This window comes from Lygodium microphyllum, chromosome 12 (assembly GCF_053477565.2).
Source record: "Lygodium microphyllum isolate KBCC chromosome 12, Lygodium_microphyllum_v1.1.10, whole genome shotgun sequence".
Classification (NCBI taxonomy): Eukaryota; Viridiplantae; Streptophyta; class Polypodiopsida; order Schizaeales; family Lygodiaceae; genus Lygodium; species Lygodium microphyllum.
In genome coordinates, this window is record NC_141146.1 from 149,260,333 (window position 1) to 149,285,575 (window position 25,243).

A 25,243-nucleotide genomic window follows, 5' to 3' on the forward strand; every position below is an offset into this window, starting at 1 on the left:
CTCATGCAAAAAAAGGAAGATTCCAAATTCGTGTGATGCATGTGATCACAGTTTACAAGCAGCAAACACCACTCCAAATGGGGAGAAGAAGAATGAGTGATTTGGGAGAAATTTGAGTAGGTGTCCTTGGTTTTTACCCCCCTTTTGTGTAACGTGTCCACTAACATCCTCTACGACACGTCTTAGCAGTCCATCGGAAAGGTTGTCTAGAAGACTCCACCCGGCACTCCCATGGAATGTTGCGGGTTTTGTAATCTAGGCCTTTCCGCGTCTGCCCCGTAACGGAAGTGTCCTGGGCGCTTCCCACTTAGGATCGAATGGAATTGTTGGTCATTTGCTAACAGCGTCTAGCGTCAGACCTGATCAAACTACTTTACGCAGAACGCCCGGTCTGAAGCGAATTTCATACTGCACTTGGTTCAAGGAGAATGGGGAAACGAGAGGGATGCAAGGCTCGACCTCTCTGCCAAAAGGCATAGTCCCATTCCGTTCCCCTAAAACAGCTTGAATCGGGTAATTGGTATTTCCAAGTCCTCGTTCTCCTTTCTTGTTTCGGTGATGTCCGTTGAAGACCTTGAGAAAAGTTCCCGGCTAACCGGGACCACCCATCCGTAGGACGGACCTATGGTCTATCCTCCGCACTTTCCTCAGTTTGTTTTAGTTATGTAATTACCTACCACATTAGTTTGACACAAACAAACAGCTTCCTTGATTAACCCTGTTAAGCACTGGTTCCTTCACGTAATCTTATCACAAGACATAAAGAAAACAATGTCAAACAACTCCTTTATTATCATTATATCCTTTTATCTTTGAAATACAAGGAGTTTTCCGCCCGTAGGCGTATTCATAATCCGCCCGAAGGCTATCCAGTAATCCTTCCTGTGATTACTATCCCAAGTTTCCGCCCGTAGACTAGTATGCGGGCCTCGAGATCCAATCCCGAGTCACGTTAGTCTCTTGTGCAGGGCCCGGAAGGCGAGGGATTTACAGCCAGAGCCCCCCCTGGCACCCAAGCGTCCTCCTGCTCCAAGCAGAACTCAACGGAGAGACCTCTCACGGCGGGTTCGGTCCACGTTCCCGGCGCGATTCACAACCCCCTTGGTTAGGGTCAGGCAGGCAGTCGGGGGTAACTGAAGCTGCCTCTCAGGCACCAACCTGAAGCTTTAGATATATTTTCATCCTTTAGTTCATTGAGCAAACAATGCAAACAGTGCTTTTCTAACTGTTACAAACACAATCAAATTCAAATGGCCGGTTGGCTAGCAAACTGTCAAGGAGTAACTCCTTTTCCTCCGAATGCAACCCGCATTCGATCCAGAATCAATTGCAACTTGGCAAGATTCCTATCATTCTTAGGGTCAGGGTCATACCCTTCCAATACATTAGGTTTATTGTGGCAGGATCCAGCGACCATGTCGCTTTAGATTATTGTCGAACAACTGCTTCAAGGCAATTTACTTGACTTTCTTTTTCCTTGGCACCTTTTCCCAAGGAAAGTGAATAACAGGATGATTACTCATCCCTAATAAGTTGACTTCCGTCACTAACTTGTCAACCTCATTTCGAGAAATGACAATACTCTTTGCAAACAAATTCCGAGACTATACAATGTTGCGGCTTGTGCGCAAGTATTGCATCTATTCTTCTGGAATCCTTTTGTCCATTTCCTTAGTGTTCCGACTGCGGGTTTTAACCCTAGCCGATTAACTGGATTTTGGGGTATCCTTCAGGACATTACAATTAGGGTTGGGTCATGATTCTAGAATGTGCAACTCTGACGGAGTTCCACCGTGATCCTTAGGTTCATAGTTTTGTCTAGAGCGAAGGCAAATTATCCTTCCGCTAAATCCTAGTTATCTCTTAGGATTCCTATGTTTATACGATTCCTTGTGGTTCATATTACTTAATCAAATCAATTATGCCTGTTTGTGACAAGGATGATCCTTCTCGGCGATAATCCAAATTCACGGAATCGGATTTGCGTAAACAAGCGGTTGATTGCCATTTTCTTGGTGAGGTAAAAATTACCTACTAATATGTACGCTAACTTTCCTAATTAATCCAGCCTACTACTTTGTAGTCTATGCTCTCGAACTTATGCATTGGCGAGTCATACAATCTTTCCTTGGTGCATGCTAATTTGGTTACTAACTTTCCCTAGGGCCTACTAGGTCTTGCATCAACAATCGTACCTACTACCTTGTAGTTTATCCTTTGGCATCCCATGCATTTACACCTAGTTACGACTCTTTAATGATTGATCCTTTTCTCATGAAGACTACGCAATTTCATAACATTCTCCTAGTCACTAAGTCGTGATGATACTCAAGCGAAAACTAGTGATATGCAATTCCATCTTATAACTATGTTCCAAGTCATACGTTCGTTTTTAGTGTCCTATTAGTTCTTTTCGAACGACATCTTACGGTGCTAGACTTTTCCTATGAAATCATAATGTGCATATACGCTTAATTCATCATATCTAGGATGGCAACTAATGCACATATAAATTCCGTTTCCTTGCTTAGGATTAGACTCCTTACCTTTAAAAATACCATCTACATGCATCTAATTCCCTAACCGTTCAATCTTTCATAATGCTCAAAAAGATGCATTTCTTTCAATGCTTTTAATTTAAACGTAACTTGAATTTCCCTTCCTAAGCGCGCCTAATCATTTCTTATGCGGAATTTAACACGGAAGAACCTGGACTTGTGGTGTCGGGGTGATGTCCACTTGCACGTTTGGAGTCGAACCTCCCGCGGTTGCCTCTTGGGATCTTTTAGGAGCCATCGTAGTCGTAATTTCGACTTACGATCCCCTTTGTGCTCGCATGCGGATGGTTTCCTCTTCGTAATGGAACTTCGATTAAGGCTTCGGATTCTCCACGAATTCGAATTGGCGTGGTAATTGGACTGCTTGCGGTTTTAACAATCTCGTCCAAAGTCTCGTTGACGGTCCTTGAGAGGTCTTTACGGCCTCACCTTCTCATTCTTCGGAGTCCCGGTCTTTAAGGCTCTTGGGGACTACGCCGTGGTAAAAATCCCTTTGGGCCAAGGGTGGAAAAAATGGCCTTACAAGGGGTGTCAAAGGGTAGAAGATTGGGCCGTGGGAAGGGGGTCTAGGGAGGCCCCCTATGGAAGCTTCTATAGAAGCTTCCAAGGAGCTTCTGGGCACGTGGCGCAGCCCGTGGACGATGTGGCGGCGGCCTTGATGGTTGGCGGACCCCAGCGCAGTGAGGCGGCGGTCGTGGGGGACAGTCCAGCGACTGTGGCGGCCAGAGTAGCAGCTGGCGGGGCTGGCGGCAGCTGCGTTTGATGGCGGCAGCGGCACGGCGGCTGGAGGAGCAGCAGCACGGCGGCGGTCGGCAGCAACACGGCAACAGGAGGGCGGCAACACGGTGAGCTGGCGGAGCACGGCACGGCCTCCTCCTCTCTCTTCCAAGCACACCGAACCTCTCCTCCCCTCTTCCAAGAACTCTCCCCTCTCTCCCTCCTTCAGCACGACTTCCTCCTCTTCCTCTCTGTGTATGACTGTCAGCGTGTAAGCACCCCCCTCCCATCTAAGGGGGTGTTTATATAGGCTGTGGGGGTGGGGAATGGGTCTCCCCCCACGTGGGGGAAACTGCCCATGCAACCCCCACCTTCCCATCCCCTCCACATACTCCCTTCCCTCCAGCCATGCATCGGCTGGGGGAAAGGGATAATTACATAAAAATTTTTGCCTTAAATTGATTGGATTTGCCCCTCCCAAGAGGGTGTTCCCGTGCGGTTAGCGGTTTTTATCCCCCGGTTCAATTTACTACTCGCAGAGGATTCTATTTTCCTCGTGCGGCTCACACATTACGCGGCCCATAATCCAAATGCGAGAAATACCCTTTTCTCAGGGTTTGCACGGCGTGTGGGAAGTAATATTTACGATACGATCACGCGGAAATATTACATTTTGCAACCAAGAAAACCGTCAAATTTGTGATCTGAGTAGCAAAGGATAAGCTGGTGTTTGGTGTGCATTTTTTGTCTACCACGGAGCTCCAGGAGATCTAATGCTTGGAGATTGCTTTCGAGTAGTCCCAGACAATGATTTTTTTTATCTTCTTAGGTTCTATCAATACATAGTGCTTTGATTCATTGAGCTTTGTCTTTATCTTGTGTACCTCTTGTCTATTCTTTTTCTTATCTTCTATCTCTTATTCTCTACTTCCTTCTCTCTCTAATCCCAGGTGGATACAACCTTTCGTCTAAAGCCCCTCCAATAGCATGTCACAATCACATATAAAGATATGAACTTTATGGTTTTTCAACTTCGACATGGCAAGGGGAGTGCTTCGTAGGTTTTACCATGAGTGCTACAACACCATCATACTTGGAAAGCCAAAACATTTTGTATAGTATGTAACATCAAAATATATTTTTTAAAAAATCTCATGTGATGTGTACTCAATTCAATTAGTTTAAGTAAAGTTATTTTATTTTGTTTCTTGAAACACATAACACTTATTTTTTATTTAACGTATGTGCGCATCAAAAGTAGTATTAAGTACAGATACAAGTTACATTATCATCTATGCATGATGCAAGTACACATACTATGTGTTGATGCAATTAAATCAAATTATATTAACACATGTAAATGCATCATTAATGTACCATATATTATTGTCACAATTACACAAACCACACATTTATTCAACGAATATTTTTTTATAGGGACAAAGCAAAATTTTGCAAAGCAATAATATTGCATTACCCAAAAATAAATAAAAATACAAGTGTTAGATATTATAACTTGTGGAGTTTGAATTTTAAGGAGACTCTACAATTTCTAAAATATGTGGAGCCACACACTTTCTACTAAGAATAGTACCCTCAGCCTAGCTTCGAATCTTCCTACCATATAAGTTAAAATAGAAGCTAGCATATGAATTCTCCATTAGCATTGTGATTCCTTGGCACATTATACTCAAGTGCTAATCATCCTCCATCTACAACACTTGGGGTGGCTCGCGGCCCTTATAGATGACAATAACATCCACACCTATACTTTAACATGTGTCTTGATCAAGGCACAACCATTCATCCTTGAGTATCCTCCATCTATGATACTTGAACACTAAAATAAAGTCATGCCATTCGACAAAGTACTTACCATTGGGAAGGAAAGTTAGCTTATCCATCGCAAAGTAAGAAAATAATTGACCACGAGAGTAAAATTTTACATGACATCCATGCCATGTACCCTATTTTTGCGACCCAACACTCTACCATGTCACGATTGTGAGTGATTTTTGATGTCCAAGTTTTGCCTAAAATCCTTGTTACATAATCCTTTGATGCACTTTTTATGATGTGCATGCTTTTGTATATCTCAAACTCTCACATTCCCTGAATATATACGTAAAATTTGCAATTGGTATGAACAAACTTAGCTATACATTCTTTGAGCCAATGCTTGGCTTTATAGAGTTCAATATGTCTGCCAAAATTTTTGTACTTCACATGCGTAAAATATCAATACTACACAAATCATTCTCTAGTATTGAGATTCAATATGTATATGGACTTAAGGGTTTCATATTTTCAACCCCCTTGGACATTATGTATATGGAGTAATAGAAAAATACAAGATTCTCTACGAGTTGCTTGGCTATATACCCCTCAAAGAGCAATCATCTAGCTTACACCTATTACATCATTGTCGAACAAAGTTAAAGTTGTTGATGATATTGCCAATATGCATGCTACTATTTTTGAAGAAGTTAAAGATATGACTGCAAAAGCCCAACAATCATACACTAATTAGCACCTAGATTTTATGGACCTTTCGACAGGTCTGTTCTACAGCAGGGTGGTCCCAGAGAGCTGGGAAAATTCTCACAAGGTTTTACTAACGATTGAAACTTAAAAGCCCATTCTTGGATACCGATGGTACTGAACATCACCTGAAAGTGGGTTTCAATCTTCCAAAAGAGGAACTAGTGGTCCAGCGAGACTTACTAAAGGAGAACTTAGATGTGTTTTCTTGGTCGTACAAAGATCTAAAGGGGATTGATCCCACAGTATGCCAACATCACATTGACCTAGAGCCTGATGCCAAACATGTAAGGCAAAGACAAAGACATATTAATCCTAATTATTATGCTATGGTGAAGGCTGAATTATTGAAGCTTCCTGAAGCCAAGTTCATTTATCCTGTGGCTAACAGTGAATGGGTTTCACCCATTGTGGTAGTACCCAAGAAGAATGGGAAACTTCGAATATGTGTAGACTTTCGAAAGCTGAATTTGAAGACGAAGAAGGATCATTTACCTATTCCTTTTAGAGACCAATTGTTGGACATAGTGGCAGGCCATGAGCTCTATTCCCTCTTGGATGGATTCAGCGGATATAACCAAGTCCAAATTGCAGAAGAGGACCAATCCAAAACAACCTTCACCACAGAATGGGGCACCTATGCCTATAGAGTGATTCCATTTGGGCTCTGTAATGCTCCTACCACCTTCCAACGAGTAATGATAGCTTCCTTCCAGAATCATTTGCATGATTTCATTGAGGTGTATCTTGATGACTTTTTTGTCTATAGCTTGATTCGTGAGCACCTAGAGCAATGTTTTGACAGATGCCGAGAGTATGGGATTTCTCTCAACCCCGACAAATGTGTCTTTGGTGTTTTATCAGGAGTCCTTTTGGACCATATTGTCTCTGCACAAGGGATTGCAACAGAGTCGGTGAAGATTGAGAAGATTGCCTCCTTGACATCACCAATAAACCTCAAGCAATTGAGAGGATTTCTTGGCCATGTGGGCTACTACAGAAGATTTATTGCACATTTTGCAACCAAGGTGGCCCCTTTGCACAAGATCCTAAGGAAAGATGCGGATTTTCTTTGGATTGATGACTGTGAAGAAGCCTTTAATACCCTAAAACAGTGCCTTATCCATGCACCTATCTTATAGCCTCCTAATAGGACGAAGGAGCTCCATGTGCACATAGATGCATTAGTTGAAGGGCTAGGTGTTGTTCTATGTCAAAAGGGCCCCTCTAAATTAGATCAACTAATATATTATGCAAGCCAAAAGGTCACTAATAAGGAATGGAACTATACAGTGACAGAGCTTGAGTGCTTGGCAATGGTGTTTGCACTAGAGAAGTTTCGACACTATTTATTGTCAATGCATTTCAAGTTCTACGTGGATCATGAAGCCCTGTCCTTCCTGATGAACAAAGTAGATGTTAAAGGATAATTGATGAGATGGTTGCTCCTATTCAAGGAGTTTGATTTTTAAGTGGTCACTAAGCTTGGCCGTTCCCATGTCCTAGCTGATCATCTATCACGGATCCCTCAAACTATAGAAGAGGAACATGATGATCTATACCTTCTCGATGCTTCCTTGTTTCTAGTTGAAATAGTTACTCCCTGGTATGCAGACATAGCCAACCTCTTGGAAAATCAACAATATCCTCCTGGCATCTCAAGCCGTGAGAAGAAGAAGCTTCTATTAGAATCAACCCCCTACACCTTGCTAGGCAGTGCACTGTGTACAAGAGAGGCAAAGATGAAGTTCTACGAAGATGTGTTGCAGGAGATGAAATCGGCATAGTATTGAAAGCATGCCATGGCGAACCATGTGGTGGACACTTCATAGGAGAAGCGATAGCCAGGAAGGCTCTATTAGCAGGATACTGGTGGCCGACCCTCCATAAGGATGCATATGACTACTGCAAGAGATGTGATGCTTGTGAGCGAGTGGGGAAACCCACCAAAACAAGTGCCATGCCACTACAACCTATTCTTCCCCTAAAGCCATTCGAGAAGTGGGGGATTGATTTTGTGGGTCCCATTGATCCACCCACTAGACGAAAGCAGAACAGATACATCTTAGAATGTACAGATTATGTCACAAAGTGGTGTGAAGCTAAAGCCCTGAAGCGGGATGATGGTAACAGCGTAGCTCTGTTCATGTATGAGAATATTATCACCCGTTTTGGTAGTCCCCTCTAGCTGTAAGTGACAAGGTACTCATTTCCTTAACAAAATCATGGAGAAGGTGATGAAGCTGTATAAGATCCACCATCGCAAGTCCACTCCTTACTACCCCAGTGCCAACGACCAAGTTGAAGTCACCAATCACATCCTTTGCTGGATTCTGACAAGAACGATTGTTGCACATCGTTGCGATTAGGACGATTGACTTACAGAGGCCCTCTGGGCATACAGAACCTCCCATAAGGCAACTACAGGACAGATCCCTTTCCAGTTAGTGTATGGTACAGAAGTCGTCTTCCCTATTGAATTGGATTTTCCTCTTTGCGAGTGGCAGTGAAAGAATGCTTGGGAGATGATGAGTTACTGCAATGCCGCCTCCTGCACTTGGAATGCTTGGATGAGATACGGCAAATGGCCCTACAGTGCATGGAAAACACTCAAATGCGATGCAAGGCCTATCATGATAGTTTCATCAAGCACAAGGAGTTCAAAGAAGGTGATCTTGTCCTAGCCTATGATTCGAGATTTGGTAAGTTTCCTGGCAAGCTTCAACAACGGTGGATGGGCCCATACAAGGTACTTGCTATTAATCCTAATGGCTCTGTTCAGGTGCAGACCATTGATGCCTCTGATGATCCTTTCCTGATCAATGGCTATCGTCTAAAGAAGTACTTCCCTCCTTGGGGATCTTGATAATCACAGTCGACCTACCCTCTCCCTTTTGGGTGTCACACCCTCCTCTTCATGCTTCTGATAGCCCTTATGATTCTCCTCATGTGGTGGTCTCGTTCTGTTAGCCCCTCACAGATACCTCTCAACCTGACCTTGTTCTCTTCTCGCCTGATCCAACAACGATGGCGAGGTTGGTCCTAACACATGGTATTTCTACCATTCTCTTTCTTAATGAAAAGGAAAAAAAGAGGAAAAAAATAAGAAAAAAACAAAACAAAATTGTTATGGGAGAAAAGGAAGAAATTCCCTGTCCAAGAAAAGGTGGAAACACCCTTGAGCGAGAAGCTGACTGTGGAAAAGGTGATAACACCCCGCAATTCAGGATAGCTGATTTATCAGGAGAACCTTTCCAACAAGTAATTTGAAACCACCTCCCTAGGCGTGTTGTCTCTGCAATATCAGTCCGTTTGTCCTTCTTAAAAGTCGATCTTTCTTAGAATCATTGAAGTACGAGACTTGTTGGATGCCTCCCTGGTTACGCCTCGTCTTCAAGATCCTGATGACAACAGCCGACATGATCTTCATCACCAACCCCTTGAGTGATGTGAGCTTTCATCCTAATAGGATGGGGACGTGAGTATGGGCTTCCCTCTGTATTTATTAGTGAGCGTGAGACAGAGGGTGGGGTGAGTGACCAGTTTTTTCCTTCAAATCAAATGAGAGGTGAGATGTGTGAACGGAGTGTTGCACGCACGCGATGGGCCTCTCAATGCACAATGCATGATTTTTCCTGTGCAGTACACCATAAGGCTCCTTGGCCTCCCTTCTTGCACTGTATGCTGGCACAGGGTGGGATACACTATTGCACCATCAAATGCGCACAAGGCATACAAGCTCTGCACAAGTGATAGTGAGGATTACATTAATAGGTTTTAGGAATAGGCTATCCTCTGTATCTTTCAACAGAGCATGAGAGAGAGGGTGGGTTGAGTGTGATAGACATTTCTTCAATCAATTATTGAGGGGTGAGGATTGAGAGATGTTACGACTAGTGGAGTCAAATACGTTTCGGTTTCCCTATGCACCCACCATAGGACGGGTCTCTGCTATCAGCACATGACATGTCACTCTGTTATGTACACTACACTGCAAGGCTCTCTCATCTTTCTGCTTGCACCTATGCTAGATGGGATTGGACGCACTGATGCACCATCAATTGTGTACCGTGGCATACTCCCTTTGGCCCATTCCCTTTTCGACTCCTCAATCGGGTGTGAGATCTAGGTTTCTATCAATATTAACTCGAGTGATGTAAGTTATGGGGTGAGTGAATATTCTCTCATTCCATTTGAGTGCCAGTGAGTTGTGTGACTCTCCTTCGTCAATGACACCTCCCGCAACGGGCTTCATCAAACAACTACCTCCTTGGGTGCTGCTACATGGTCCCTACCATGCTGGTTGAATGCTCGAACGAGCCGTGGAATCTCCTGCAGCCAACTCCAATCCTTCTATAGCAGTGACGATTCCTTCGACCATACGCAAAACGGGCCAAGTGTTCCTAACCCTACTTTTCCATTTTCAAGTGTATGTGATGTCTTAAGTGTGGGGACGCCAGCGTCCAATCGGTTGACAAGTCTCTGGCCACGTCGATCGATCTACTCCATCTGTTGAGGTTTTAAGTGTGGGGACACCTCCCTACGCGTCTGATGTACATGCCCCCTTTCAACGTGATCATGCATGTATGCCATGACCTCTTACTGCCTTATGGGGTCCCTTTCCCACCCACCCGTCCACCTTTACCCCACCCTTTGGGCCGTTCCTTCCCTCTTTCCCTTTCTCCCTTTCTTGTTTTGATATTTTTTCATGTGAATACACCCTACGTTGTCGTATTGCTGCGCATTCGAGATGTGAAAACCACCCGAAAGTTGTGTGTGCGATTTAATACTTTATGCACACTTAGTTGTTGTGATTACATTTATTCTCTGCGTATGAGTATAGATGCTCACATGAAGGGCTTCACTTCAGATGTTTTTGTTAATAGCACACTTATTAATATTTATGGTAAATGTGGCAGCATTTTAGAGACAGAGGGGCATTGTAGATCGTTTGAGGAAAGAGAGGTTTCTTAGAGTTTGGAGAGACTGGCAAACCGTTCCATCGTCAATTCGGCCTGGGATAACCATACCAAGTCAACCTTTGGTGGGAATTTTGCAGCCAAAAAACCCCCCAAGAAGCAAAAGTTGCACCTTTACTTGCAAGAAGTGATATTATAGTTACACGAAATATTGAGTGGGCCAATCTTTTGGTTGGTTTTGAATAAGCAAATCGATATGTTATCATGGACCCTCGAGAAGGATTAATGATGGTTGGGTACATAATTGAATCAAGCCATTGGCTGCTTCGTCAATTTCTACACCGAAGGCGGCCATTCACTGCTTCTATTATGGATGCATCAGGCAATGTCCTATTTACTGTGAGGAGACCGCCTTGGTTCATTAACAGCACGATTTATGCTGAGATAGATGGAGGAGTTGTGAGCTTTGCAAAAAGGAGATGGCATCTCTGGAAACGTATCTATGACCTTTACTTGGGAAAGAGGCAGTAGCACTTTTCAAGTCATATTTTGGTGGTGCTTTTGATGAAGATGCGATTCGAAATAACTTTGTCCTTATCTATGAATTGCTAGATGAAATTATGGATTTTGGTTATCCCCAGAATCTATCTCCTGAGATTTTAAAGCTTTACATCACACAAGAGGGTGTTCGCTCTCCTTTCTCTTCAAAGCCACAAGACTCAAGACCTCCAGCAAATGCAACTCTTCAAGTAACAAGAGCAGTGGGATGGCACAGAGAAGGCTTGGTTTACAAGAAAAATGAGGCCTTTCTTGATATAGTCGAGAGTGTAAACCTTCTAATGTCTTCAAAAGGAACAGTTTTGAGGTGTGATGTAACAGGAAAAATTCTTATGAAATGTTTCTTATCGGGAATGCCGGACTGGAAACTTGGTCTAAATGATAAGATAGGACTTAAAAAGGAAGCACAAATAAAAGCTCATCCCACGAGAAGATGGTGGACGCCTTCAGGATGCACATTATGCAGACCAAAGATCTTGGAACTTGTCCTGTGCGACAGATTGGTGGCTGCTCATTTCTGTACATGCGAATTAGTAACGTCTATATTGTGATAGTTGCCAGTATGCAATTCGATTTGGTGATATTGGATTGGGAAGACGATACTCTGCGCTAAATAGAGGGGAAAAAGGACGAAAAAGCTGGGGGGATTACGCTAATCTGAGAGGGGAAGAAGGGGGAGTAAACGACGGGGAAAAAGCTTGAGAAACGTTGGAATGAGGAAAAAGGGCTAAAGTCGTGTGCAAGAGAGAGGATTGAGCAGGGTTGCAGATTCTCGTCTCGATTCGACTGCGACAACTGCAAGTTCCATCTCAGCTTCCTTACATTGCTGGCTTGGTGAATTTCCCTAAGAGATCTATCATCATGCAATCCACTACTCTTGTTGAAGCCCATGTTGCAGAAAAGACTACTGCTGTGACAGAATCTGTCGCGAGGCGTTTGCAATGAAGAGATCTTCGAATTAATTTTCTGGGGGGAAAAAGCAGAATTCGTTATTCCATGAACGATTAGAAATAAACGATTAACATCAAGGATAAAAACCAGCTCTTGGAGAATGGGCTTCGCATTCTTCTGCAATAGCTCATAGATCCAACTGTAATAACTGAAGAGTCTGTTATGCCTTATGGCAATTCAATCGATGAAGAAGATGATCGCAGGCACATAACCAGGCTCTGTTTGACAGTGCAAAAAGCAAAGAGAAGACCATACGAGTTTATAAAGGGATGATGCACTCTCTTCTGCAAGGGAAGTCTGATGACAATGTGACCATCATATTGAATGATATCTCATCGTGGTTGGATGACAGAATAAGGTCCCAGTCCGTTCATGACTGAAGATTTCCATCTTCATATGTACTAAATTATTGTTACCCGAGGGGAGACTTACCGAGTATTGATGTTTCGTATTAAGGAGTGATTTTGCTGGTTTTTCTCCTATGCCAAGAACAGATTTGTGACTTCAAATTCCTTATAGTATTGGACATTATTATGATCTGTACTAAAACCGTTTTCTAAACCTCTTGTATATACCTCTGAGGATCTTCTGTACTCGTCTTTTATTGCTGCTGTAACTATTCTGAAGAAATATAAATATGATTCTTTGTGGAGGCCGCCACTATTGACGATCTATCCTTCTATCCTGAAATTATTCAAAGTCCTCAGTGGTCGCGACTTGGCTTTCGAAAACCCTTCGACATCTTTGGTGAACCCGACGTGAAAGCGTCGCAGAAATTTCAGGATGGGAGACACTTCAGCCTCTATTTCAGCTTCTTCTACAATTCCAGCTACCTCTACTTCAGCTCCATCTATGACTGCTGCGTCAAGTACTTCAACGGAGGATCTAAAACAGATTTTACAGAATATGTCCATGTATATGCAGCTCCAAAATCAGCAAACACAATTGTATATGCAGCAGCAACAACAATTGCATCAACAACAGTTGTCTCAGCAAAGGCAACTCTATTCGGAGCAGGAGAATGCAAACAGTGCGACTAAGGCTATTGAAGCAGTTGAGAGTGAGAAGAAGCTATTTGACGGGCGTAATGTTTCGGCATATTTGAAGACATATGAGATCAAGATGGGGTTTTTTGGAGTTCCTGCTGGACTTATGAGTAAGTACTTCCTTCGTCTTGTCACACCTGCTTTGAGGACAAAAGTGACTGATCTTTTTATTCAAAATACACATTGGCAAGATTTTAAGAAGGCCTTGAAAGAAGAATACTTCCTTGAGGACTTTGGTATGGCTACTCGGTGGTCATTCCGAGAGTGGGTCTACATGCCAAACAAGGGTCTTGCTGCTTCGGAGTTTATTCGAGAATTCGAAGAGAGGTATAGTCAGCTTGATGCTATTGAACAAAGAGTATTGGATGTTGAAAAAGTTGAGCTTTTCTTGCAAGCTGCAGATCCTGCTCTTCAAGAAGAATTGGGTGAGCTTCTTGAAGATCGCACGAAGCCTATGGGTCTTAAAACTGATTGGCAGGATGCTCAGGATGCAGTCTCAACTTTGACCAAGAGGAGGATATGGAAGACTCGCCTACAGAATGGTTCCATGACACCTACACCATCATTTGCTCCTATGCCTACTTCTATCCCTGTTATTTCTTCTCCTCCTCAGCTAGTTTCTTGGTGTATGCCAGTGCCTACTGTTTCTACTCCACCTATTCCTCCTGTTCCACGACCGATGCCTACACCTTCTGCTCCAAAACCATCCGCTCCATCGGTGCCTACCTCTCTTGATGACATAATCAAAAGCATCACAGATTTGACACTTGAGTCGGTCAAAGCAGAGTTAGTGGGAAAGTTGAAGGAGCAGTTTGCTTCAACTGTGCCTACTACTTCTTCTAGTGCTCCTACTGCACCTAGGAGTGCTCCTAGTGCACCTAGGAGAGATCGGAGATGTATTTGGTGTGATAGTACGGAGCATCAGCATTGCAGGGATTGTGACTCTTTCCAGGATGCAAGGAGGCAGAATTTGGTATATTGGGGGCAAGATGGTAAGATTTGGTTGACTAAGACAGGAGCTCCACTTGCTACCAACTTTGGTAAAGGTGGAATGAAGAAGTTAGTGGAGGACATGGCTGCGCGTACTTCTTATGTGACAGCTAGAGGTGATGCTTCTGCATATGGAGTACAGATTGAGAAGGGATTGGAGACTCAGTCCGCACTATGGACTTATGCTATGGAGACTGCAAACAAGGGGAAAATTCAGCAAACTGTTTTGACTAGTGCAGGCTCTAGCATCAGATCAGAGACAGGTTGGGACTCGCATGTTGACAGGTATTCTATTTATGCTTATTTGGCTAAATCTCATGGTGCAAATGTATTTGTTGAGGAGAAGCGTAAGAGGGATGAAGAAAATCCAAGTGCAGCTAAGAAGACTAGAGGGGGTGAGTTTGTTACTCCACCTACTGCAGGACCGTCTTCAAGACCAGGGCCAGATCGACAGATGGAGGATGCTCAAAAGAGAGAAAAGAGGCAAGAGCCTAGAGAGAGAAAGCAATCAGGATTCAGATTGATGTCCGATATTGAGACATCTACAGATATGAAGAAAATCTTTAATGATAAGATACTTGGCAGTGAGGTGACTTTCACTATTTCAGAGATTTTGGGCATCTCAAAAAGAGAGTTTCAGGATCAGTTTCAGGAGGTCCTGAAGAGGAAAAGACATGCATTGTCTACCACTGATACACAGGGAGTTTTGATTGGAGAGTTGGATGATGATGATGATGAGGTTATGGTTGATAATGCTTCTATTTTGCCGCAGGTAGAGAAGAGGGTTCAGCCTATGCATTATGCTGAAATTGATGAGCTTGTTTTGATACCGCGTAGTCACTTCTCGCGGAGCCATTGGGCTAGGGCAACTACAGAGACGATGGTAAAGATTGGAGAGAAACAGGTGCCTTATGTTGCATTGGTTGATCATGGTTCAGAGATTAATCTCATTGTTCGTGGAGTTTATGAGAGTAACAGATGGCCTATGGATGTAGAGCATGGGTGGCGTATGAGAGCCGCCAATAACACTGCAGGTGATTTATATGCTGCTTGTCCTAGTGTCAGGGTTTCTATTGGTAATGTAGAGGAGGATTTTCATTTCTTTGTGCAGGATTCATGCTCTTATCCCATAATTCTTGGTCAGCCATTCATTACAGAGATGCGCATGGAAACAAAGGTCATGGATGATGGATCTGCTTATGCACGGATTCGCAGTAAAGATGGTATGAGAGCAGTTCAGTTTATGACTGTATGTGTGAACCATGTTAGAAATAGAGATACTCTCAGAGATGCACCTTTGCCCACTGTGAGGGATTCGGGTTTTCATTAGGTACCGCCGTTTCGCGAGACGACGGTGGTACAGAGGAGAGGAGATTGGAGTTCTCGCCTCCTGGCAGCAGCAGTGTTTTCTCCTCCGGTTATGTTAGGATTTCAGCAAACAGTTCGATGAGTTATCAGAAGACTTCTAGGTTGCCTAGAGCTGCCAGGCAGTATATATGCAAGAAGGAGAAAAATTTGAAAAATGTAGGAATTTTGGAGGATGATGAGCACATAGATGGGATGTATGACAATGTGATTTGTGCAGATACGATGGCAGAGATGGGAGATATGCTGAAAACTGATATGCTGAATTATCATGGTAATGTATTAGTGCAATCCCTGGACATGTTTCATGAAATTGCAGATTTTGTGTCACAGATTGAGTCAGAGGCTGAGGTAACTCAGCAAAGAGTGTTGAGTGCTGAAGAAATTCAACAAATAGAGTTTCCAGCTGGTTATGATCAGCTTTCAGAGAGACAGAGGGCTGAAAATTTTCAGCCAACAGAGTTTACTGCTGAAATATTTCAGCATTCAGAGTTTGGGGCTGTTTCTATGCAGTCCATAGAGCAGAGGGCTGAGAATATTCAGCCATTGGAGTGCAGAATTGCTGATTTACAGCAAGGTTTATGTAATGCAGAAGAGCATAATGAAGCCAGGGTTGACACGAAATACAAAACTGTGGATAAGAAGGTGAAGCCGGTTGTTGTACCGCTTCCACCTGACAGTGATCAGCAAATAGAGAGGGCTGCTAAACAGCAAATTTTGAGGAATCCGGAGCATATTGGTCATAAATTTTCAGCAGAGACACTTGCTGAATTGAAAATTGGAAATGGTGATTTCTTGTTACCCATAGAGAAGCAATGCTTTCAGGATATGCTTGAGCGTCATGGAAGAGGATTTGCTTTTGTCCCACATGAGATTGGATGTGTGAATCCTGATATTGTTGCTCCTATGGTCATTTTTACTATTCCTCATATCCCATGGAATCTCCAACCTATTCCAGTGCCTAAAGCACACTTGCCAAAGCTGATTGATTTATTGAATGAGAAAATCAGGATGGGAATCCTTGAGCCTTCATCTGCACCATACTCAAACAGGTGGTTTACAGTTCCAAAGAAGAATGGTACTCTCCGATTTATTCAGGATATGCAGCCAGTGAACAGAGTTACTATCAGGAATGTTGGTATAGGTCCAGTTGTGGATGAGTTTGCAGAGGCATTTGCTAGACGTGCCATCTATTCTTTGGGTGATTTGTATTCAGGATATGATCAGTTTCAGCTGGCTTTGGAAAGCAGGGACATAACCACCATGAGAACTCCTATTGGGCTTGTGAGGATGTGTACCTTGCCTCAAGGTGCCACTAATTCTGTTGCGCATATGATGAATGCCATGCATAAGGTCCTTCGTGATTACATACCTCAGCTTACTATGCCTTTCTTGGATGATGTGCCCATTAAGGGGTGTGCAGAAGAAGAGAAGAATGAGAGCCTAAATGAGCAGGGATGCAGATACTTTGTGGCTGATCATATTTCAGCATGTGAGAAGATTTTGGCCAGGTTAGAAGAAGTGAACTTGACACTTTCAGGGCAAAAATCTGTTTTTGGAGTGAATGAGGTTGTCATTGTTGGGCATATGTGTGGATATTATGGCAGGAAACCCTCACCTGATAAGGTGAATGCTATAGGCAAGATTGCAGAGTATTGTTCTACCACTTCAGAGGTACGGAGATTCATTGGTGCTTGTGTGTTTTATATGATTTGGATACCTCATTTTGCACACATTGCAGATTGTTTGTATCAGCTGCTTCGAAAGGGGCAGAAATTCTATTGGGATGAGAGCCACACTAGAGCCATGCGGAAATTGAAGAAGTTATTGCAGAATGCTCCTACTCTTAGGAAAGCGGATTATAATTGTGATAGGCCTATTGTGTTGACAGTTGACACTAGTCCAATTGGCATAGGTTGGGCTGTGGGTCAAGATGATGCAGATGGAAATAGGTATGCTATTCGGTTTGGGGCGAAAGTCCTAACCGAGAGACAGAGGAGATATCCGCAAATCAAGAGGGAGTTATTGGGGATTGTCACGGCTCTCAAATGTGACAAGGAGTACTTTATTGGAGCTTCAGTTGTGGTAGAGACAGATTGCTTGCCATTGATTGGTATGATCACGAGTTGCTCTACTCCGGATATAGCTATGTTGAGATGGATTGCATACATCAAGTTGTTAAATCCGGAATTTAAACACATAGCAGGGAAGGATAATCCAGTGGCAGATATGTTGTCTAGAGCCAGATATGATGATGAGGAGACTCTACTTGCAGAAGAGGATGATGCAGAAATTTCAGCCACTATGGTTGATCATGTTTGTCATGTCTATGATATTGTGGCTTTTACAGAAGAACTTTATGATGGAGATTGGTTGCAGATTGGCAGGTACCTTAGTACACTAAGCAAAAGAGATGAATGGACAGATGAAGAGTTCAAGAAGATCAGAAGGAAAGCTTATGGTTATTTTCTCAAGGACGAATTTCTTTGGAAGCATCCGAAGAAAAGAGGCGGATTACCTTTGCGGGTTGTCTGCGATAGAGAGACACAGTTACAGGTGATGAGAGAGTTTCATGAGAGTCCTTGGGCTGGTCATAGAGGAGTATGGGTTACTTATGAGAAAATCAGGGAGAAATTTTGGTGGAAAGGCATGTATAGAGATGTTTCTCACTTTGTTGAGACTTGCAGAGACTGCCAGATGTATTCAGTAGTGCGTCATAGAGATGAGCTTCATCCGACCTATCCGCTATGCATTCATTATAAGTGGGTAGTTGATTTGGTTACCATGCCTATGGGTCTATGGCAGATGAGATACATTGTTTTGGCTAGAGAGGATCTTACTAATCATGTTGAGGGCAGATCTTTGAGAACGAAGACCACTAGTGCAGTGTGTAAGTTCTTATTGGAGGAAATTTTCTGCAGGTATGGTTGTGTGGGTAAGATCACTGCGGATCGTGGTGAATTGGATGCAGATGAAGCTAGGGAGTTTTTCTCTCAGCTAGGAATCAAATTGGCTCTAACCACAGCATATAATCCAGAGGGAAATGGAAAGAGTGAAAGAGGGCATCTGCCGATAGTGAAAGCATTAGCCAAAGCATGCAGAGGACGGATTGGAGAATGGCCGAGACTTCTACCATTTGCTTTATGGGCTGATCGTACGACTCATAGTGTTACCACACGATATATGCCTGCAGAGTTGATGTATGGTCAGAAACCTGTTATGCCGATTGAGACTTGTGCTTTGACTTGGTCAGTTTTACCTTGGCAGGAGGATTTGACGAGAGAGGAGCTCTTAGCTCTTCGGATTCGACAGTTGGAGAGGAGACCTGAGGATATTCAGCTAGCTATTGACAGGTTGAAGGTTGCTAGACTAAGAAATAAGGACAGGTTTGATAGCAGGCATCGCTTGCGGCCTAGAGCAATAGAAGAGGGAGATTGGGTTTTGGTCTTTGATAGCAGCCTTGAAAATCAGCATACTGCACTTCGGAAGATGGTGAAAAGATGGTTTGGGCCATATATAGTCAGACATGTCTTTGATAATGCAACATATGAGCTGACTGAATTGGATGGGACAGTGCTTAGAGTGCCTATTGCTGGAAAAAGAATCAAGATTTTCAAGAAAAGGGATGATGAAGACTATGCATTGGAAGAATTTTCAAGAGAAGAGCAACGACAAGAAACTCCAATGGAAGAGACAGATGATATGGCTGATAATCTTGTTGATCTACCGGAAATGCATAACGAAGAGATTGATTTGTTTGTGGATCTTGATGATAATGATCATGGGTAGTTGGCTCATCCGGAGGATGCGCAGGATTAGAGGGGGTGGATGTCGTATTGCTGCGCATTCGAGATGTGAAAACCACCCGAAAGTTGTGTGTGCGATTTAATACTTTATGCACACTTAGTTGTTGTGATTACATTTATTCTCTGCGTATGAGTATAGATGCTCACATGAAGGGCTTCACTTCAGATGTTTTTGTTAATAGCACACTTATTAATATTTATGGTAAATGTGGCAGCATTTTAGAGACAGAGGGGCATTGCAGATCGTTTGAGGAAAGAGAGGTTTCTTAGAGTTTGGAGAGACTGGCAAACCGTTCCATCGTCAATTCGGCCTAGGACAACCATACCAAGTTAACCTTTGGTGGGAATTTTGCAGCCAAAAAACCCCCCAAGAAGCAAAAGTTGCACCTTTACTTGCAAGAAGTGATATTATAGTTACACGAAATATTGAGTGGGCCAATCTTTTGGTTGGTTTTGAATAAGCAAATCGATATGTTATCATGGACCCTCGAGAAGGATTAATGATGGTTGGGTACATAATTGAATCAAGCCATTGGCTGCTTCGTCAATTTCTACACCGAAGGCGGCCATTCACTGCTTCTATTATGGATGCATCAGGCAATGTCCTATTTACTGTGAGGAGACCGCCTTGGTTCATTAACAGCATGATTTATGCTGAGATAGATGGAGGAGTTGTGAGCTTTGCAAAAAGGAGATGGCATCTCTGGAAACGTATCTATGACCTTTACTTGGGAAAGAGGCAGTAGCACTTTTCAAGTCATATTTTGGTGGTGCTTTTGATGAAGATGCGATTCGAAATAACTTTGTCCTTATCTATGAATTGCTAGATGAAATTATGGATTTTGGTTATCCCCAGAATCTATCTCCTGAGATTTTAAAGCTTTACATCACACAAGAGGGTGTTCGCTCTCCTTTCTCTTCAAAGCCACAAGACTCAAGACCTCTAGCAAATGCAACTCTTCAAGTAACAGGAGCAGTGGGATGGCGCAGAGAAGGCTTGGTTTACAAGAAAAATGAGGTCTTTCTTGATATAGTTGAGAGTGTAAACCTTCTAATGTCTTCAAAAGGAACAGTTTTGAGGTGTGATGTAACAGGAAAAATTCTTATGAAATGTTTCTTATCGGGAATGCCGGACTGGAAACTTGGTCTGAATGATAAGATAGGACTTAAAAAGGAAGCACAAATAAAAGCTCATCCCACGAGAAGATGGTGGACGCCTTCAGGATGCACATTATGCAGACCAAAGATCTTGGAACTTGTCCTGTGCGACAGATTGGTGGCTGCTCATTTCTGTACATGCGAATTAGTAACGTCTATATTGTGATAGTTGCCAGTATGCAATTCGATTTGGTGATATTGGATTGGGAAGACGATACTCTGCGCTAAATAGAGGGGAAAAAGGACGAAAAAGCTAGGGGGATTACGCTAATCTGAGAGGGGAAGAAGGGGGAGTAAACGACGGGGAAAAAGCTTGAGAAACGTTGGAATGAGGAAAAAGGGCTAAAGTCGTGTGCAAGAGAGAGGATTGAGCAGGGTTGCAGATTCTCGTCTCGATTCGACTGCGACAACTGCAAGTTCCATCTCAGCTTCCTTACATTGCTGGCTTGGTGAATTTCCCTAAGAGATCTATCATCATGCAATCCACTACTCTTGTTGAAGCCCATGTTGCAGAAAAGACTACTGCTGTGACAGAATCTGTCGCGAGGCATTTGCAATGAAGAGATCTTCGAATTAATTTTCTGGGGGGAAAAAGCAGAATTCGTAATTCCATGAACGATCAGAAATAAACGATTAACATCAAGGATAAAAACCATCTCTTGGAGAATGGGCTTCGCATTCTTCTACAATAGCTCATAGATGCAACTGTAATAACTGAAGAGTCTGTTATGCCTTATGGCAATTCAATCGATGAAGAAGATGATCGCAGGCACATAACCAGGCTCTGTTTGACAGTGCAAAAAGCAAAGAGAAGACCATACGAGTTTATAAAGGGATGATGCACTCTCTTCTGCAAGGGAAGTCTGATGACAATGTGACCATCATATTGAATGATATCTCATCGTGGTTGGATGACAGAATAAGGTCCCAGTCCGTTCATGACTGAAGATTTCCATCTTCATATGTACTAAATTATTGTTACCCGAGGGGAGACTTACCGAGTATTGATGTTTCGTATTAAGGAGTGATTTTGCTGGTTTTTCTCCTATGCCAAGAACAGATTTGTGACTTCAAATTCCTTATAGTATTGGACATTATTATGATCTGTACTAAAACTGTTTTCTAAACCTCTTGTATATACCTCTGAGGATCTTCTGTACTCGTCTTTTATTGCTGCTGTAACTATTCTGAAGAAATATAAATATGATTCTTTGTGGAGGCCGCCACTATTGACGATCTATCCTTCTATCCTGAAATTATTCAAAGTCCTCAGTGGTCGCGACTTGGCTTTCGAAAACCCTTCGACAACGTTCACTGAGACTCACATCCAACCTTACAGTCCTATTCGTCCCTTCGAACTACCCATTTTTCCTTTTTACCAAACCCTGTTCCGACCGATGGTTCTTGAGTTATTAATTTTTGAAGCATTTCTTGTAAATTGGACGGTTTTCCATGTGAATGCACTTTTATTGCTTTGAAACTATGATTCAACATGACCGCCCTGACAACCCCCTTCCCCTTGATATTTTTCTGTTTTTACTCCGTGTCCTTCCGATGCACGGTTGGTCTGTTATTAGTTTTTGTGGGTTTTTGGAACCTTTTCGTGAGTAATTTTCACTTTTTCCCATGTGCACATGCCCTGTTTGCACTGGACGTCCCATTTAACTTGACAACCGTGTCTCCCAGCCTTTCCCCCACTTTTTCATTTTTCCTGCGTCCTCTTTCGACTGTCGGATTTTAAATTATTAATTTTTCCATGTGTTTTCGGGTGTCTTTTTCGTGATTTTTTTGCATGTGAACCCCTCCACACTCACCAGCATTTCATTTTGGTGTGATAGTCTTTTGAATTCCCTTCCTTTGGACATTTTTCCTTTTTATTGTCCTCTATTCCGGTGCACGGATCATTCCATATTAATTTTCGAATCCCTTTTCGGGTATGATTTTTGGGTTTTTTCCCATGTGGACGCATCCTTTCTCAGTCGAAACCATGTGTTGACGTGATAGCTTTGTGGGACACATTGTTCAACACATTTTTCCTTCTTTTTTCCCTGCATTTCGGCCAGCGAATTTTTCTATATTAATCCTCGTATGTATTTTTGGAGCCGTTTTTCGTGTTTTTTCCATGTGAATGGGTCTGTGGCAAAGTGGACTCATCTTCTTCTCTTCTTTTCTTCTCCTTCTTGCTTACTTATGTGTGCTTTGAGAGAGGGAGTATGAGAGTGTGAGGGAATGAGTGTGTGAGAATGAGGGAACTTGGAGGTGAAGCTCTCCATCATCTCCTCTCTTCTTCTCTTCTCTTCTCTTGTCTCGCACATGGCTATGGAGGATGGAGCTTGGAGGTGGAGGCTTGAGGATGCGTGAGCTTGCATCTCGAATCGTGGAGCTACCAGTGTGCTTAAGGGAGGAGGAAACTCATTTGGTCATTGAGGTAATCTCACTACACCCTGGTAGGATGGAAGGTGTGTCGGCTAGATTGGAGATAGCCATAGATGTTCACTTGAAACACTTGAAACAATAAGCGGTCCATGGGTCTTGGCGATTGAGTGTGAGCTCACTTGCCTTTACATTTTGGTTACGTTGCAAGGAACAACGGATTCAAGCTTGAGCACTTGCGCACCTCAAATCGAGTGATAAAGTAAGGGTTTCATCCCCGAACCAAAGCTTGAGATAGGTAGGAGGTTTTGGGTTTCTAATCTTTACAACAAGTAAGTATTTTGGTTCTTTGATGATTAGCAAGTAGGAGAAATCATTTTAGTATTTTGCTTTTGATTTTTATTGCATTTAGAGTAGGATAGGATCAAGAAATCGAAGCGGAAAGCTTTAGGATTGCTATTGTGAAACAGGCTAATGGGACCTAGAATGGGCTGGCACTGGCTATGGCACTAGCCTGACCTCATGCATACGATAGACAACCCCACCACACGGCCTCGCGGACCAGGAGCGTCTAAAACTCACTTTGCACTAAATGCTTATGCCGATTTTGCGTTTGTATCCAATATGTAGTCCAACGTTCACCTTCCCTTCTCCTCAGAGGGAGATCCCATAACATATAGGCATAATGCCTCATAATACACACATAGGGAAGCACCTCTCGGCTGATTGTCGCGACTCCATAGCAACTCTCCTACACCTCGGGGATTAGCCCCAAGATGCGTTGCTAACACATATAACCTTTGCACAAACTCCACTCTTTCATAATTCAACGTTTCAGGAGATTTTAATTTGCCTCACAAGACTTTCCCCAATGGAAGCACCCATCTAAACTTACAGCTTAGGTTTCCTGTCCTCTCAGCGTTGGTCAAAGTTTATCAAACAAGTGCAATGCATTCCAGGAGATACCATGTGGCATGCTTGATGCAAGGTGTATGATGATTGTGCACAACCATTTTATGATTTTAAAAGAACCAACCATGTGAGGTGTGGAAAATAGCCCTTTCATAAATTTTAACTAAGCGTTATGTGTTGCACTGCTTTAGGAACTAGCACCGGAACTTCCGTGCTACTAGTCGCCTATATTTAATTATGGAATGATCCCAAAATGCTATGCATAAAGAGAGAAATTAGAATTTTTATCTTTTCAGCAATTAGATCCTCGCACAAACTTCATCCCCCCCTCACCGTTTAGGTGTTGCTGCGGTGCATAGGTGTAAATCGTTGTTTTGTATCATTTTTGTATGTAAAAAGAAATAAACACAGACTATAACACAAAAGACAAGGACAAGTTGAGGCTTAACCTCATGCTTTAACCTTGCCAAACATTCACGTACATAAATCTTATTTTTTCACATTTTTTGAGTGCAAAAACCCTAATTTTCTTCATTTTTTGCTATTTTTCCCTATTTATTATTCATGGAAAATAGGTATTTTCTGACTTATTTGTATTGGCTTATTATTTTGACTAAAACTTAACATTTTCTCTGAGTTTATCCCATTTCCACTCCTTTTCTCCAACTCAAAATCGAAAAAACCACTAATTTCCATTAAAAATGACATTTTACGGGTTTTAAAGAATTAATAACCGCTCTAAATCATTATGAGTTTTGTATTTCTATAGTTACAGCCCTCAACCATGATGCAAACAAGGTTCAAACAAAAATTCATCACATATGAACAACATTTGGACCATGAAATAACAAAAACAATCAAATTTCTTTGTAAAATTGAAGCTAAAATTGAAGCATACCAAGTGTCTTGTGTGTTGCGGGTTTGTTAATAATTATTTTGAGTAGCCCACGGACCGATCAACGACCATTCCTCAGTGATGAACCTCTTTCCTCAGCCTCCTCTTCATCTTGAAGCAATCCGATCACAGCCGAATAAGCATCCTTCAGCCCTCTCCTTCTTGATTTCTTGCACACGAATTGCCTCTATGCAGGAGAGAGAGGGAGGAGAGAGAAAGACTAGTTTTTGATCTCTTCACTCAATGCATCATTCCTCGATCCGTTTGTGGCGATGAAGGGCGAAGGATAGAAGCATCTCAAGGCCAGGAGCATTCCTCCTACCTCACCCGGTCACGAAATCATGATGAGGGGGGAAAAATGGGGCGCAAAAAACTGACACCTCCCCTCCCCCCCCCTCCCCTCAGCGTTTCATATCGTAGGCATTTTTTCTCTTAATTAGAGCTTTAAGGCTAA

The 25,243-nt window shown here is 42.7% G+C and overlaps 1 pseudogene; it reads left to right on the forward strand.

Moving 5' to 3' along the window:
* The first annotated feature begins 11,726 nt into the window (after positions 1-11,726).
* LOC148028435 (AP-2 complex subunit mu pseudogene) lies at positions 11,727-20,775 on the forward strand (annotated as a pseudogene).
* The last annotated feature ends 4,468 nt before the right edge of the window (positions 20,776-25,243 follow it).